We start from the raw sequence: 11,638 nt of genomic DNA, 5'->3' as shown, positions 1-11,638 counted from the left end.
TGGCCCTGGAGCGGGTTCAGAGGTGTTCCATGAGAAGGGTCCCAGGAATGAAAAGCTTAGCATATGAGGAACGTTTGAGGACTCTGGGTCTATATGATGAAGTTTAGAAGGATGGGGTGGGGGGGGGGGGAATCTAATTGAAACATACAGAATACTGAATGGCCTGGACAGGGTAGTTGTTGAGAAGATGTTTTCATTGGTAGGAGAGACTATTATCCTAGGCACAGCCTTAGAGTAAAGGGAAGACCTTTTAAAATGGAGATAAGGAGAAACTTTTTCAGTCAGAGAGTGGTGAATCAATGGAATTCATTGCCATAGAAGGCTGTGGAGGCAAGGTTGTTGAGTATATTTAAGATTTAGACAGGTTCTTGAGTATTAAGGGTGACAGGGAGAAAGTTGGGAGCATGTGGTTGACAAACTTATCAGCCATGATCGAATGGTGGAGCAGCTTTGAATGGCCTAATTTCTACTCCTGTCTTATGGACTTATTGTCTAAGTGTTTTGCAAGGATTGCTGCCTATTTTCTGAAACAAATAACCTGACACTTACAACAAGCATCGTTTAAACAGCTGCTTGAACGGGCAATAATTGAAGTTTAGGTTGCAGGTGAACTGGAGCTGATAGGTTCCGTATTCAGATGGAGATTTGGTAGGAAATTTGATTGGTCTTAGGACTAGTGACCGGTTATAAATAATAAAGGTTTTTTGCTTGCCAACAATCATGTGGTTTGTTCTCAGGAACTGCAAAGTTTGGGGCTGGGAATAAGATTCAAGGAAATGCCATGTCTGAAGCTATTGCTCTGTTCTTTGCAGTCAAAACTATCTTGAAACCTGCAAAAAAAAACTAGTTTATATTTCCTTCAGCAGTTGCTGTAAGTTGTGACTTTTACTTACTAAGTCAAGTGAACCAGTGTGTCTCTTATGAATCAGTGGAAGAATTCAGGAAAGGAAAGCCAAGCAAAAATTTCTGATCAGCAAAAAAGCAAGTCAATAGTTCTTGAATACTACTAAACTTCTTTTCCAGTCTTCTATCCATTGATTTTCTTGGTGGTCTGTGTGTAAGGGGGAATTTGGAAGGGGATTAGAGTATAAATTAGTGCCATATGCTGACAGTTTATAACTGTTTCTGTTGCTAGAATCAAACTTGTCATAAATAGTCATTCTTGTTAGGTATGGAAACCCAGTCCATGCCTTTTATCAACCTACATCAAAAAGATAGATTAAATGGGAATTTTGTCTACTCATTTTAATTTTTAAAAATTTTGGTGATAACGCTGAGAATAGCAGAGCTTCTCCAGTAATTTGGCAACTTCTATTGAGCATGTCAAGTGCATACATTACAACTATCAATCTTCATTTAGTCATAAAACCAGCAACTCAGTGGAAACAAGTTTTCAACATCTGACAGGTCTGGCAACATTTGTGGTGAGGGAAAGAATTAACATTTTGGGTTGGTCACAGACCTAAAATGTTAACTCTGTTTCTCTTGCCACTGGTGCTTCCAGCCTGGTTTGTTTTTGTTTCAGTATCTTTAACATCTGCAGCATTTTGCCTTTAGATTTGTCACGCCATGCAGTAGATTAGTGGTTATGATACTAGCAATCCAAAGGTTAAAATACGATCAAAGTAATTTATAACACTAAACTGAAAGGTTATTATAATTGCTCAGCTGTCAAACAATCACTAATGCTGTCAAACTGCCTTAAAACCCAAATGGTCCCTAAAGACATTCTGACATGGGCTACATGTAAATTACCACCTAAAATGTACTTGATACTTTTTTTAAAAAATGTTGAAAGAATGTGTGTCACGAGCTAGGCCTGCCTTTATTGCCATCCCTATTTGTCCAGAGGGCAGTCAGGAGTCAACCATATTACTTCGACCTAGAGTAACATGCAGGTCAGACCCAGGTCAAGAAGACAGGTTTCTTTCCCTAAAGAACATTAGTTAACGAGATGGGTTTTTTTTCTGACAATCAACATGATCACCATTAGGCTAGCTTTTAATTTCAGATTTTTCTTGTATTCAAATTTTACCATCTGCCAAGGTGGGATTCCACTTCAAGTGCCGAGAACATTGGCTTGGGGTAACACTACCATGACTTCACAGCCTTCCCTCACAGATACTTATATAGGGTATATGAATACTGACCATAGAAGTAAAACTTATCTATTCCTTGATCATGGTAACCATCCAGCATTGAGAATCAATAGTCATGTGATTAGGATATGCTAATATTCATTAGGACAAGGGGCAAACGTCAACAAGCAGAAGGGTCTTATACTGTGCGGAAAGTATACCATGCGACATATTAAAATCAGAATAGTCACAATAATGGAGAGTCTGGAGCTAGTAAACGACTAGCAGCAAGATCAGATCAACTGAAATGCCAGGAAAGAAACAAACAATGTGTACATCAGTAGTTAAATAAATTGGAGGTCATTATCTGTTCAGTTTTGGTGCAATCTAAAATTTTGATGGTTCAGTCTCCAAAAGTAATCCCAAGTGTCTGCTCACCTGGCATTTTAATTCTCCAAACTATCCTCCCACGCTCTGACCTCTCTGTCCTCTTCAACCTTCTACACTGTATTGAAGAAGTTTAATGTAAACTCATGGCACAGCTCTTTATCTTTTGACAAGGTACTTTATGGTATTCTGGTTGTCAGCACTGAGTTCAATAATTTCAGGTTCAATTTCTGGTCCCTTTTTGTTTTAGTCCAGACAGAAGTATTGGACAACAATTCTGCTTTTCTTTATTACACTTGCTTTGGACATATGCTTCATTCAAACATTGCTGAAAAAATACATTTTGTCAAAGTTCTTCATCTTGCACTTATCAGACTAAGTCTAAAGATTAACAATTCAAGGGGGGAAAAAAAAATCAACATTTATGCAGCATGAGAGGACAGTTCTTATTGATTGGTAGCGAGACAAAAAGCTTTAAATCAAAACAAAAACAGAAGTTGCTGGAAAAGTTCAGCAGTTCTGGCAGCATCTGTGAAGAGAAATCAGAATTAATTTTTCAGATCTGGTGACTCTTTTGCAAAACAGCTTTGATTGTATGGATATTTTTCAGCAATACTCATGCTTTATTTATATAGTTGTTGCATGACCAGATCCTTTCCATTTGTACCATTATCATTTTATCATTGTTGCATTACAATCCATAGTAAACCTTCCTGTTTGTTCTTTCTTCCTTTTCCGTATGCTGGTATAAAACTACGTATCTAAGAGCCCTCAGTTTTGATACAAGATCACCAGCATGAAATTTAAATTGGTTACTCTCATCACCAAAAAATTTATTTCCAAATAATTTTTAGTATTCTCTATTTTTAATTCAGATTTTCAACATCTTCAGAACATTAATCAACGGGTCAAGAGATAGGGTCGAAGTATTGCTAAAGTAAGTGTATGCCAGAAGCAAGAAACTAGTCTTTATAGCTTGCTTGTTTTCTGGATTTTAAAAAAGCCAACTTTACAGGTTACACTATTAAATCGACATTAGGTGCTATGTTGAGAACTGAAACAAGATTAGAGAACTTGAGGGGGTGACCGAAACAAAATGCTGGCTTTTACCCAGTTCCTATATTTTTTTAAGTACTTCTGCAAAATAGATTTTTATTTACTGAAAAAAAAAGCCAATAAAAATGCTTACTTTCACTCTTGAGCTGTCTCTGGCCAGGCAACCATTTATTGTCTATCACTCTTGAGCTGTTGAGAAGGTGATTGTGAGCTACGTTATTGAAATATTGCAGTTCACACATGCCTTTTTCACAAGTCAGTTGAAAGTGGAATAGCAATAGTAAACCTCCACTAACAAATAAAACTGCAACGACAGTAACTCAAACTAAAACATAAACCAAGGACCTCCCTTTGGAAAGGACACGAAAGAGCTAATCAACTAATTAATGAATGAAAACAGAAGAATGTCAAAATAAATACGAACATTTTGATAAATAATGAATTGAAATATGCATCTTGGTTTTACCATGCACACACACGATAGAAGACCATGAAGATTCACATGCCAAAGCCCGTAACGCAGCAACATGAGTAAATCAATTACTCATTAAAAATGGTTACCATCCAGCAGCTTCAAGTTCACTCTTGAAAGGTTGAAATTACGTTATTATGAGAGAACCACCAAACTCGAAAGATCGCATAATATGGGTAGAAATGCTAATGTTAGCTTGAACCAAGAAAAAAAATAGTTTGCTATTTTAAAGTACAATGATAAAAAACTAATGAAGCCTTGACTTGATTTACCACAAATTCTTACCTTAAAAATATCCAATAATGGCAATGAAATCTGGCTCAATTGAAAATTTGTAGCTGGAAGTGGATCGAGCAAAATTAAAAACAAAACTTCAAGGATACTTTATAGCCCGTCTGGACATCCCAACATTTTGGCTTTTGCATAAATTATACCAAACACATTTTGATCAATGACCTAGATTCATATCGCGCTGAAAAGGCCCTTCTGTCCATTGTGTCTGCAGCAACATAACTACCACTAAAAGTGTGCTAATTCCAATTTGCTGCACTTGTCTCACATCCTTGAATGTTATGATATTTGAAGTACTCATGCAAATATTTTTGAAGGGTGTAAGGTTTCCAGGCAGTGCATTCCAGATTCCCACCACCCATTGAAAGAATAAGGTTTTCCCAAATCCCCTCTGAATCTACTGCCCCTTCCCCGAAAAGTATGCCCACTTGTGATTGACCCCTCAACCAAAGGGAACACCTGCTCTTTATATACCCTGTCCATACCCCTCATAATCTGTGTTCCTCCTCAATCTTCTCTACTCTAAAGAAAACAATCAAAGCCTATCCAGTCTTTCCTTATAGCTCAATTCCTCCATCCTAAGCAACATTCTGGTGAACCTTCCCTGTACCCCCCCTACTGCTATCACATCCTTCCTGTCATGAGGTAACCAGAGCTGCACACAGTCCTCCAGTTGTGGCCTGACCAATGCTCAGTACAATACCACATACCTCCCTGCTCTTATACTCTATGTCATGACTGACGAAAGCAGTTTGCCTTAACTATCCTATTCACATGCTCTGCTGTCTTCAGAGATCTGTGAATTATTAACCCAAGATCCCTCTGTTCCTCTAAGCTACCTAGTGTTCTGCCATTAAATACTCCCTCAACTTGTTTCTTCTTCCAAAGTGCATCACCTTGCACTTATTAGGGAATACCATCTGCCACTGATCTGTCCATCTAACCAACCCATCTACATCTTTCTGTAATCTACAACCATCTTCACTATTAACCACTCTACCAATCTTGGTGTTTTCTGTAAATTTGCTTAACATTCCCCTCACATTCTCATCAATATCATTTATGTATATAAGAAACAATAAAGGTCCCAGTACTGAACTTAAAGTCAGAGAGTCATAGAGATGTACAGCATGGAAACAGACCTTTCGGTCCAACCAGTCCATGCCGACCAGAAATCCCAACCCAATCTAGTCACACCTGCCAGCGTCCAGCCCATATCCCTCGAAACCGTTCCTATTCATATACCCATCCAAATGCTTCTTAAATGTTGCGATTGTACCAGCTTCCACCACTTCCTCTGGCAGCTTATTCCATACATGTTCCACTCTCTGTGAAAAAAATTGCCCCTTAGTTCTCTTTTATATCTTTCCCATCTCACCCTAAACCTATGCCCTCTAGTTCTGGATTCCCCGACCTCAAGGAAAAGACTTTGTCTATTCATCCTATCCATGTCCCTCATAATTTTGTAAACATCTATAAGGTCACCCCTCAGCCTCCGATGCTCCAGAGAAAACAGCCCCAGTCTGTTCAGCCTTTCCCTATAGCTCAAATCCTCCAACCCTGGCAACATCCTTGTAAAACTTTTCTGAACCTTTTCAAGTTTCACAACATCTTTCCAATAGGAAGGAGACCAGAATTGCATGCAATATTCCAACCAATGTCTGTACAGCCGCAACATGACCTCCCAACTCCTGTATTCAATACTCTGACCAATAAAGGAAAGCATACCAAATGCCTTCTTCACTATCCTATCTACCTGCAACTCCACTTTCAAGGAGCTATGAATCTGCACTCCAAGGTCTCTTTGTTCAGCAACACTCCCTAGGACCTTACCATTAAGTGCATAAGTCCTGCTAAGATTTGCTTTCCCAAAGTGCAGCACCTCACATTTATCTGAATTAAACTCCATCTGCCACTTCTCAGCCCGTTGGCTCATCTGGTTAAGATCCTGTTGTAATCTGAGGTAACCCTCTTTGCTGTCCACTACACCTCCAAACTTGAGGTACACTGCTGGACATCTGCCTCCAGTCAGTTTCCACCACCTTTCTAACAGCCTTCTACCACTATCTTTTGCGTCCAGTTATTAAACCAGTTGCCGATTCATCTTGCCAAGGTTCCCCAATTCCATGTGCTTTAACCTTCTCAATCAGTCTCCCATGTGGCACCTCATCAAAAGCTTTGCTAAAATCCTTATAAACTGCATCAATTGAACTTCCCTCATCCATACACTTCACAAATTTGTTAGGTGTTTTTGAAAATTAGATCAGGCACGAACTCCCACTGACTATTCCTGAATAACCTATGCCTTTCCAAGTGGGTATTAATTCACCCTGTCAGAATTTTCTCCAATAATTTCCCTACCATTGGCGTGAGACTAATCTGTAATTCCCTGGTTCATCTCTACCACCTCTTTTAAAAATGCAACCATATTAGTCATCCTCCAGTCCTCTGGCATTTCCCCTGTGGCCAGACAAGAATTAAAAAATTGCGTTAGAGCCCTACAATTTCCTGCCTCACCTCACACAACAGCCTGGAATGCAATTCATCCAGGCTACAGGGTTTGTTTTTAAGCCTGACAGAGCCTCCAATGCCTCCCAGTTTCCTAGGTCAACCTTTGCAAGTTCCTCACAGTCCCTTTTCCTGAAGTCCTTATCTACACTATCCTTTTCCAGATTGAAGACCTAAGAGAAATATTTATTTAACACTCTTCCATTATCCTGTGGCTTCACAAACAGATTGCCCCCTTGGTCCTTAATGGGTCCTACCTTTTCTCTTGTTAATCTCTTCCCTTTAATGTATTCAAAAAACATCTTCAGGTTCTCCCTAATCCTGTTTGCAAGTCCTGTTTCATGTTCTTTTCTGCTATTTTATTTACTTTTTTTTAAGGTTGGTTTTGCACTTCCTGCATTCCACGAGGGCAGCAGCTGAATTGCTCCCTTTGGAACTGATAAGAGTCCTATTCCTCCTGGACATTCAGGGTTCTCTGAACTTAGTGTTTCTACATTTCCCTCTAAAGACTACATGTTGGACCTTTACTCTCCCCAGCTCCTTTTTCAAAGCCACACCATTGCCCTGCTGTAGACTTAACTACAAAGAGCTGTTCCCAGTCTACTGTGGCCATGTCCTGCTTTAGATTAGATTAGACACCCTACAGTATGGAAACCGGCCCTTCGGCCCAAGAAGTCCACACTGATCCTCTGAAGAGTAACACACCCAGACCCATTCCCCTACCCTATATTTACCCCAGACTAATGCACCTAACACTATGGGCAACTTAGCATAGCCAATTCATCTGACCTGCACTTCTTTGGACTGTGAGAGGGCTCATTCCTGAAGAAGGGCCTGTGCCCGAAACGTCGAATCTCCTGTTCCCTGGATGCTGCCTGACCTGCTGTGCTGTTCCAGCAATAAAGTTTCAACTGTGAGAGGAAACCAGAGCATGCGGAGGAAACCTATGCAGACACAGGGAGAATATGCAAACTCCACACAGACAGTCGCCAGAGGCATGAACCGTACCCGGGTTCCTGGTGCTGAGGCAGCAGTGCTAACCACTGAGCCACCATGCTACCTGCTTTATTCTAATAAAATCTATCTTTGCCCAATCCAAGACCGTCTTTTGCAGGCTATTTTTGTTCCTTGTCCAGAATAAATCTGAACTGTGCAGTGTTGTGGTCGCTATCGCCTGAATATTCTAACTGCTACATCAAACACTTGCCCAGCTTCGTTCCCCAGAAACAGATCCAACACTGTGCCATTCTTTGTTGGACCTTCTATGTGTTGATAGAAAACAATCCTGAAGAAGGGCCTGTGCCCGAAACGTCGAATCTCCTGTTCCCTGGATGCTGCCTGACCTGCTGTGCTGTTCCAGCAATAAAGTTTCAACTTTGATCTCCAGCATCTGCAGACCTCACTTTCTCCTTGATAGAAAACAAACTCGCCTAGACACATTTCAAGAAATCCACCCTCCGTGACTATCTCAATTTATGTTGGTAAAAGTTGAAATCCACTAGTATAAGATTTCCTGACCATTTCTCCGACACGTCTGTGAAGCGTGTCTATTTCCGGCTGACTCTTTTTGGGGGCCGATAATACACTCCCAAAATGTTAGTTTGGAAGTACAGAAAAGTTATGCATTGCACCCGAGGCAGGGAGGATTTGAAATTTTCTGATCTGAAGTCAAACACATTCTCCATTGTACCACTGGCCTTGTCCCCCCCCGCAAATGATGTAGGTTAATGATTACCAGGGGACCTGTCATGGGGTCGAGTCAGAATGTCAATGTTTCAATGCCGACTAATTTAAATTTCATGAATCTCTTCACACTTTACATTTATACAATAACATGCTACTTTATTTGGTAATTTTTAAATTTAGAAACATTACATTTCTATTGTGCAATTTGGCTCCATGTTCTGACATGTACCTGAAGATTAATGTTTATGTTCATAAACCAGGACTTCCCAGAAACTAATATTACCGAATTGTGCAATTACTTTGGATCTAATGCTTGTGCGTTGACATGGTGGCATAACAATAAAACACAATCCCTGTGTGTATCTATATGCATGTAATACTGAAAATTTACGAGTTCCAGATCAATGGAGATTAGAGAACTGGTTTCAATAGAATTACGATGAAGAATATGGTTTAGGGATAGGAATCAATGAAATAAAAAGACAGTGAAGAAATTCCAGAGTAAATACTGAATCATAACTTTGTGGGATATTGGAATTGAAGTTCATTTATCTGTAATAAAGGTACAAGTTTTATTCTACAATCACAAGCTTGAAAACTTTTTCCTTTTCTTACAAAGGTCATTTTACATTGAGCTTTTATCTATTTTCATCAAGCAAAAGCGAAGTTTACTTTTACAAGAAATAATTGTACAAAAATAAAATTGAGCATCAGTTTGTTTGTTTGAGTATCCATAAAACTGCACATTGAGACATCAACGACAGAGGTTAAGAGATAAACTTAAAACTATTGTTTGTCCATTTAGGGTTGGAAAGTTATGCCAATCTGTGAGAATGTTTTGAACTGCACGTGTGTCTAATTCCAGACACAAAGGGGGAGAGAAACAAATGTGGTAAAATCAAAAAAGATGGGTTTGAGGCAGACAGAGCAAGCTGGGAAATGTAGGGAGGGAATTTTACAACAAGCAACTTAACATGGACTAAGACATTCCTATCATTGGTGGGAAAAGAATTAGACTGCCTATAATGAACATAGGAGTTAGCAATGGAAGGCACAGAACCTCAAGGTTGTAGTAGGGTATACATAGTTTGTAGAAATATTGGGATGGAAGAGGTTGAGAACAGATTCAAACATAAAAAAGGCTGCTTATTTGGAGGCATTGGAAGACCAAGGGCCAAGGCAAGTCTGTAGAACAACGGTGGTGAATAAGCAGGATGGTACAACAGGGTTATGACTCGCTAGTATGGAAAATACTTTTCTGTAGTTTATTCTCAGCTCCAAGATATTCAAATTACCTGACAATCAATTACACAGCTGTTGGTAGGTGGAAGGCCTTTGTCATTGGTCTATGTACTAGAGACTAGATGTCAACCAACTTGCAACAGGCGTAACCCCCTTGTGTGTCACATGTAATTAACTGCTGCCACCCAGCTACATCTGTACACAATCTCATAGGTCCTGTTTGTCTGAAACCACTTTGTTACTGCTTATTCAAAACATGCAATCATTCTTTCAAAACACTGGTTTCAACAGTTCTTTCTGATTTTAATCACTGAAATAATGAAGGACAGGGCAAGATATTAGCAGATTAGGATTAGTGAATTTACTGAGGCAGCCAACAGTCTGGTTCAGCCTGACAGTAGGGGGAATGCTAAGTGAATAGTGAGGTTATAGTATTTGTTCAGGGAATCAGATGATGGCTTCAGACCTTTCATTGAGAGAGAGAGATCTAAGGTGGTTTAGTGGACAACAGAATGGAGGAAAATAGCAGAGGTAAGGTGAACAGATTGTCTATGTCTTAGGTTACCAAGAAATCCTTGTACACAATGAATGTTAAACACCCAAGGAAAACGGAGAGGTGTCTCGGGAAATAAGCTGGGGCTAATTTTATTATTCTGGTTGATTCTTCAGAGTCAGAGAGCCAGACAGTTTTGGGAAAGATAAGGAGGCTTTCAACAGAGCTTGAAGAAGTCTAGTTAAAACTGGTGATGCAGTCACTTATGTACCATACTGCTTAGTGTGCACATCCTGAAATTGAAAGACAGGGGCTACACCACAGAATTCCTCAGCAGTGACAAGAGTGAAAGTTTTGCTGCAATGACATCAAATGTAGAAGTACAGACAAAAGATTAGCAAAAAGCAACAAATGGAGAACCCAAGGTCCAGGCAAATAGGCAAACGAACAAGTGTTTTTTTCTAATGGTGGATTGGAAGTGAATGGTGAATAAGGCATTCAAAATATTAATCGTTGGCAACCTTGCCAGTGATCCCTTAAACAGCTTATTGGAAATAATTAAGGCAAAGGGTGACCTGAATGTGACAGAAGCATTTATATGGAGGGAGAGAATTAAGAGGATTGGAAGATAATTCACTGAGGTGAAAGAGCAAGAAGATCTGAGATTTGGGATGAGAACTCTCTCAGTATAGTGACTGAGTGTGGAAAAAAAACACGATGTCCTGGAAAGAAACTTAAGATAGAGTTAAAAGGAGGCCATTGGACTAATGCCATCTTGAATGAGAAGTGAGACATTCACAGATGAAGATGATTATCAGGACAACAAGGTAAGGGCAATGCAGCCATTAGGGGGCTCTAGGACGGTGTCGGTGGTAGAAAAGGAAGCCATTGGGAAGGCCTTAGAAACAGTGAAAGCATCACCAATTGCAAGCCAACTTCCAGTCAAATTTGAGAAATTGTTACAATCATGCCCTGTTCACATGTGAACTGAGATTCTGGACAGAAATGCCAAAAATAACAGTGATTATTCATCTGTGGATAGAATCTATGGGCGACAGACATATGATGTGGCGGCACCAGTGTTGGACTGGGATGGACAAAGTTAGAAGACACACAACATCAGGTTATAGTCCAACAGGTTTCTTTGAAAATACAAGCTTTCGGAGCACCAGTCCTAGCTCGCTACCGAAAGGAGCAGTGCTCCAAAAGCTTGTAGTTTCAAATAAACTTGTTGGACTATAACCTGGTGTCATGGAACAGAGATAGGTAGAGTGAACATTGATGAAGACAATTCCCCCCCAACTTCTAGAATGAGTTAGTTGGGAGGGTTGGTGAGAGATTGTAGTAATTGAGATTGTTGTTCTTAACACAACAATGAATGTGCGGACCCTTCAGGGATTGCTAAATGCAAAGCTTAATACTAGT

General features: G+C 39.8%; 1 protein-coding gene across 3 annotated transcripts in view; it reads right to left on the bottom strand.

Annotated features, from left to right (window-relative positions):
• The window catches only part of tm2d1 (TM2 domain containing 1), a 113,596-nt gene that overhangs the window by 47,350 nt on the left and 54,608 nt on the right, over nt 1-11,638 (bottom strand). The window lies entirely within an intron of this gene.

The sequence above is a fragment of the Chiloscyllium plagiosum genome, unplaced genomic scaffold, assembly GCF_037043375.1.
Source record: "Chiloscyllium plagiosum isolate Xiang-an unplaced genomic scaffold, Cpla_swu_hap1 HiC_scaffold_9, whole genome shotgun sequence".
Taxonomy (NCBI): domain Eukaryota; kingdom Metazoa; phylum Chordata; class Chondrichthyes; order Orectolobiformes; family Hemiscylliidae; genus Chiloscyllium; species Chiloscyllium plagiosum.
Note: the sequence above shows the minus strand (reverse complement) of the source record. Positions and strands in the feature narration are given on the sequence as shown.